Consider the following 7,347-nt stretch of genomic DNA (forward strand, 5'->3'; position numbering starts at 1 on the left):
CATACAAGTCAATCGATTGCTTCGTTTGTTACATTGCTCATGGTTTGTTTATTTTGAGTCCTACAAATGCTTTTTTAACACAGTATTGATGCATACGCTTATATATACGCACATACATTCAACCTTATGAACGCACGAACTCTAAAAAAACCTTATGAACTCACGCACACCCTAGCCCTACGAGAGCAAACTTCAACGGGCCGACCCAAACAGACGGTGATTTTGAACGCTTTTTTGTCCGTTTGGGTCGTCCGCCCGCCCGACGTCCGCCCTGTTTTAGATTTGGGTCGGCAGCGCGTCCAACGCCCGACCCGTATTTGCCGGCGTGGCTGGTTGGCCGCCCTATTTCAACAGATAGCTCATTTTTGCATTTTTTACATTCAAACATATAGTCAAATAACATAGTTTCAACCGAATAAAATAGCATCTCTACTATTAAAGGGGGATTGAACGTCGTGATGGTTCGACCTCCTTCGATGGTTCGACCTCCCTCGTACGACCCCGCAACAAAAAATAGCAGAGAGAAAACCCACGTTCGACAGCGGAAAAAATTGAAACAACGCACGTTCTCCGCCTCCTCCCCTGAACTGCCGATCTGTATCCTCCCTCCCCCAAAACACAAACCACCCGCACCCCATCCCCACGACCACCCACCTCGGACGCCACCCTCTTCGATGACCACCAGACGGCCCCTTCTTCCTTGATTGCGCCTCCCTCTCCCACCATCGGTGATATGCCGCCCCACCCATGAAACTTTCGCCATGGCCGCCTCCTTGGCCATGCCCGCATGGAAGCCATGGTCGGGATCGACACCGGCCCTGGACGAAGTGGTATGACCATGGACCGTGCGATAGAGGGGATGGAGTTTGTGGTGATCAGCCACGACGATGGAGGCGGCGACGGAGTTCTAGGAGAGTTACGCGAGCTGCGGTGGTGGAGGCGGCGGCGGACATTGAGCCCCGTCACCACGACCCCTGTATCGTCGGTTCTTCCTCTCTCTCTCTCTAATCCCTTCCCAATCGAGCTTCGACCCACCCAATCCCCAATTCCACCTCGCTCCCGCCCTACCCAGGCCCTAACCCCAACCGTCTATCATGGTGGCAGGCAACGATGCCGAGAGTAGCTTCAAGTTGGGTTGCCAAGGACATTGGTCACAACTATCCATCAGCGACCAGTCTAGCCCTAACCCAATCCCCTACCCCACCAGTGGCACCTCTCCACTAGAGACGGTCACCGAAGTCAACTAAAATGCCTGAGATGGAGGATGTTTGAAGGCGGCAAGAAGAACATGAGGGAAAGGAGATGCGGCCCAAGCTCTAGATGACAGCCTGGTCTTAGTCCTCTGCTACCTCTCAAAGACGTTCATGCCCGGTGCCCTACCCATCCACGAGGTACCCACCTAAAATAACTCCAACTAAAGGTAGATGTGAATTGTGGTGCCCCTTGTTGCGCTACCTCTCCCCATTACTGATATAGTACTTCAGCCTTCAATTTTAGTGCTTTTGTGATATTTGTTTATTTGTTTAAATGTGCCATGGGTACTTGATGACATGGTAAATCGTTCTGGATGTTGGGGAACGTTGCAAAAAACAAAAAAAATTCCTACGTTTTCACCAAGATCCATCTATGAGTTCATCTAGCAACGAGTGATCGGAGAGTGCATCTACATACCCTTGTAGATCGCTAAGCGGAAGCGTTCAAGTGAACAGGGTTGATGGAGTCGTACTCGTCGTGATTCAAATCATCGATGATCCTAGTGCCGAACGGACGGCGCCTCCGTGTTCAACACACGTACAGCCCGGTGACGTCTCCTACGCCTTGATCCAGCAAGGGGAGAAGGAGAGGTTGGGGAAGACTCCATCCAGCAGCAGCACGACGGCGTGGTGGTGGTGGAGGAGCGTGGTACTCCATTAGGGCTTCGCCAAGCACCGCAAGAGACGAGGAGGGAGAGGGGTAGGGCTGCGCCAAGATGGAGATTGAATCGTGTCTATGGCAGCCCAAAACCTCAAGTATATATAGGGGGAGGGGAGGGGTTGCGCTCCCACCTAGGTTTCCACCCCTAGGGGTGGCGGCCAGCCCTAGATCCCATCTAGGGGGGCGGCCAAGGGGGGAGAGAGGGGGGCGCACCACTAGGTGGGCCTTAGGCCCATCTGAGCCTAGGGTTTGCCCCCTTCCACTCTCCCTTGCGCCTTGGGCCTTGGTGGGAGGGCGCACCAGCCCACCTGGGGCTGGTCCCCTCCCACACTTGGCCCATGCAGCCCTCCGGGGCTGGTGGCTCCACTTGGTGGACCTCCGGGACCCTCCCGGTGGTCCCGGTACATTACCGATAAAACCCGAAACTTTTCCGGCGACCAAAACAGGACTTCCCATATATAAATCTTTACCTCCGGACCATTCCGGAACTCCTCATGATGTCCGGGATCTCATCCGGGACTCCGAACAACATTCGGTAACCACGTATATCTATTCCCTATAACCCTAGCGTCATCGAACCTTAAGTGTGTAGACCCTACGGGTTCGGGAGACATGCAGACATGACCGAGATGACTCTTCGGTCAATAACCAACAGCGGGATCTGGATACCCATGCTGGCTCCCACATGCTCCACGATGATCTCATCGGATGAACCACGATGTCAAGGACTTAATCAATCCCATATACAATTCCCTTTGTCTAGCGATACGATACTTGCCCGAGATTCGATCGTCGGTATCCCGATACCTTGTTCAATCTCGTTACCGGCAAGTCTCTTTACTCGTTCCGTAACACATCATCCCGTGATCAACTCCTTGATCACATTGTGCACATTATGATGATGTCCTACCGAGTGGGCCCAGAGATACCTCTCCGTTTACACGGAGTGACAAATCCCAGTCTCGATTCGTGCCAACCCAACAGACACTTTAGGAGATACCTGTAGTGTACCTTTATAGCCACCCAGTTACGTTGTGACGTTTGGCACACCCAAAGCACTCCTACGGTATCCGGGAGTTGCACAATCTCATGGTCTAAGGAAATGATACTTGACATTCGAAAAGCTTTAGCATACGAACTACATGATCTTGTGCTAGGCTTAGGATTGGGTCTTGTCCATCACATCATTCTCCTAATGATGTGATCCCGCTATCAACGACATCCAATGTCCATGGTCAGGAAACCGTAACCATCTATTGATCAACGAGCTAGTCAACTAGAGGCTTACTAGGGACATGGTGTTGTCTATGTATCCACACATGTATCTGAGTTTTCTATCAATACAATTCTAGCATGGATAATAAACGATTATCATGAACAAGGAAATATAATAATAACCAATTTATTATTGCCTCTAGGGCATATTTCCAACAGTCTCCCACTTGCACTAGAGTCAATAATCCAGTTCACATCGATATGTGATTAACACTCAAGGTCACATCCCCATGTGACTAACACCCAAAGAGTTCTGGGTTTGATCATGTTATGCTTGTGAGAGAGGTTTCAGTCAACGGGTCTGCAACATTCAGATCCGTATGTACTTCACAAATTTCTATGTCATCTTGTAGATGCAACTACTACGCTACATTTGGAGCCATTTCAAATAACTGTTCTACTTGGAGCTGTTCTAAATTGTTGCTCCATTATACGTATCCGGTATCTCTACTCAGAGCTATCCGGATAGGTGTTAAGCTTGCATCGACGTAACTCTTTACGTCGAACTCTTTATCACCTGCATAACCGAGAAACATATCCTTATTCCTCTAAGGATAATTTAGACCGCTATCTGGTGATCTACTCCTAGATTACCTTTGTACCCTCTTGCCAAATATGCGGCAAGGCACACATCAGGTGTGGTACTCAGCATGGCATACCGTATAGAGCCTATGACAAAAGCATAGGGGACGACCTTCTTCCTTCCTCTTTCTTCTGTCGTGGTCGAGCTTTAAGTCTTAACTTCATACCTTACAACTCAGGCAAGAACTCCTTCTTTGACTGATCCACCTTGAACACCTTCAAGATCATGTCAAGGTATGTGCTCATTTGAAAGTACCATTAAGCGTTTTGATCTATCCTTATAGATCTTGATGCTCAATGTTCAAGTAGCTTAATCCAGGCTTTTCATTGAAAAACACTTTCCAAATAACCCTATATGCTTTCCAGAAATTCTACATCATTTCTGATCAACAATATGTCAACAACATATATTCATCAGAAATTTTATAGTGCTCCCACTCACTTCTTTGGAAATACAAGTTTCTCATAAACTTTGTATACACCCAAAATCTTTGATCATCTCATCAAAGCATACATTCCAACTCCGAGATGCTTACTCCAGTCCTTAGAAGGATTGCTGGAGCTTTGCATACTTATTAGCATCTTTCAGGATTGACAAAACCTTCCTGTTGTATCACATACAACCTTTCCTCAAAAATCGTCGAGGAAACAATGTTTTTGACATCCTATCTGCAAGATTTCATAAATAATGCAGTAATCGCTAATATAATTCCAACAGACTCTTAGCATCGCTACGAGTGAGAAAGTCTCATCGTAGTCAACTCCTTGAACTTGTCGGAAAACATCTTAACGACAAGTCGAGCTTTCTTAATGGTGATACTTACCATCATTGTCCGTCTTCCTTAAAAATCCATATGTACCTAACAGCCTTACGACCATCAAGTAGTTCTTCCAAAGTCTACACTTTGTTTTCATATATGGATCCTCTCTCAGATTATATGGCCTCGAGCCATTTTGGAATCCAAGCCCACCATCGCTTCTCCATAGCTTGTAGGTTCATTGTTGTCTAGCAACATGACTTCCAAGACAGGATTACGTACCACTCTGAAGTAGTACGCATCCTTGTCATCCCACGAGGTTTGATAGTGACTTGATCTGAAGTTTCATGATCACTATCATAAGCTTCCACTTCAATTGGTGTAGGTGCCACAGGAACAACTCCCTGTGCCCTGTCACACACTAGTTGAAGAGACGGTTCAATAACCTCATCAAGTCTCCACCATCCTCCCACTCAATTCTTTCGAGAGAAACTTTTCTTCGAGAAAGGACCCGATTTCAGAAACAATCCCTATTGCTTTCGGATCTGAGACAGGAGGTATACCCAACTGTTTTGGGTGTCCTATGAAGATGCATTTATCCGCTTTGGGTTCGAGCTTATTAGCCTGAAACTTTTTCACATAAGCGTTGCAGCCCCAAACTTTTAAGAAATGACAGCTTAGGTTTCTCTAAACCATAGTTCATACGGTGTCATCTCATCGGAATTACGTGGTGCCCTATTTAAAGTGAATGTGGTTGTCTGTAATGTCTAACCCATAAACTATCGTGGTAATTCGATAAGAGACATCATGGTATGCATCATATCCAATAGGGTGCAGTTATGATGTTCGGACACACCATCACACTATGGTGTTCCAGGCTGTATTAGTTGTGAAACAATTTCCACAATGTCTTAATTCTGTGCCAAACTCATAATTCAGATATTCATCTCTACGATCATATCATAGACATTTTATCCTCTTGTCACGACGATGCTCAACTTCACTCTGAAATTACTTGAACCTTTCAATAATTCAGACTTATGTTTCATCAAGTAAATATACTCAGTATCTACTCAAATCATCTGTGAAGTAAGAACATAACGATATCCACTACATGCCTCAGCACTCATTGGACTGCGCACATCAAGATGTATTACTTCCAACAAGTTGCTTTCTTGTTCCATCTTACTGAAAACGAGGCTTTTCAGTCATCTTGCCCATGTGGTATGATTTGCATGTCTCAAGTGATTCAAAATCAAGTGAGTCCAAACGATCCATCTGTATAGAGTTTCTTCATGCATATCTACCAACAAAGATGGTTCGCATGTCTCAATCCTTTCAAAATGAGTGAGTCCAAAGATCCATCAACATGGAGCTTCTTCATGCGTTTTATACCAATATGACTCAAATTGCAGTGCCACATTTGTGTGGTACTATCATTACTATCTTATACATTTGGCATGAAAATGTGTATCACTACGATCGGGATGGTATTATTCAAATAAATAGAGTAACCATTATTCTCCTTAAATGAATAACCGTATCGCGATAGACATAATCCAATCATGTCTATGCTCAACGCAAACACCAAATAACAATTATTTAGGTTTTAATACCAATCTCGATGGTAGAGGGAGCGTACGATATTTGATCAACCTTGGAAATACTTCCAACACATATTGTCATCTCACCTTTTAGCTAGTCTCCGTTTATTCCGTAGCCTTTTGTTTCGAGTTACTAACACTTAGCAACCGAACCGGTATCTAATACCCTGGTGCTACTAGGAGTACTAGTAAAGTACACATTATAATGCATATCCAATATACTTCTGTCGACCTTGCCAGCCTTCTCATCTACCAAGTATCTAGGGTAATTCTGCTCCAGTGGCTGTTCCCCTTATTACAGAAGCACTTAGTCTCGGGTTTGGGTTCAACCTTGGGTTTCTTCACTAGAGCAGCAGCTGATTTGCCGTTTCACGAAGTATCCCTTCTTGCCCTTGCCCTTCTTGAAACTAGTGGTTTCACCAACCATCAACAATTGATGCTCCTTCTTGATTACTTCTTTTGTGGTGTCAAACATCGCGAATATCTCAAGGATCATCATATATGTCCCTGATGTATTATAGTTCATCACGAAGCTCTAGCGGCTTCGTGGTAATGACTTCGGAGAAACATCACTATCTCATCTGGAAGATCAACTCCCACTCGATTCAAATGAGTGTTGTACTCAGACAATCTGAGCACAATCTCAACAATTGAGCTTTTCTCCCTTAGTTTGCAGGCTAAGAAAATCGTCGGAGGTCTTATACCTCTTGACGTGGGCACGAGCCTGAAATCCCAATTTCAGCCCTCGCAACATCTCATATGTTTCGCGATGTTTCAAAACGTCTTCGGTACCTCAACTCTAAACCGTTTAACTGAACTATCACGTAGTTATCAAAATGTGTATGTCAGATGTTCGCAACATCCACAGACGACATTCGAGGCTCAGCACACTGAGCGGTGCATTTAGGACATAAGCCTTCTATGAAGCAATGAGGACAATCCTCAGTTTACAGACCTAGTTCGCATAATTGCTACTATCATCTTTCAACTAAATTTTCTCTAGGAACATATCTAAACAGCAGAACTGAAGCGCGAGCTATGACATAATTTGCGAAGACCTTTTGACTATGTTCAGGATAATTAAGTTCATCTTATGAACTCCCACTCAGATAGACATCCCTCTAGTCATCTAAGTGATTACATGATCCGAGTCAACTAGGCCGTGTCCGATCATCACGTGAGACGGACTAGTCATCATCGGTGAACATCTTCGT

This window comes from Triticum urartu, chromosome 1A (assembly GCF_056163025.1).
Source record: "Triticum urartu cultivar PI428250 chromosome 1A, HENAU_Tu73, whole genome shotgun sequence".
In the NCBI taxonomy this organism is placed as follows: Eukaryota; Viridiplantae; Streptophyta; class Magnoliopsida; order Poales; family Poaceae; genus Triticum; species Triticum urartu.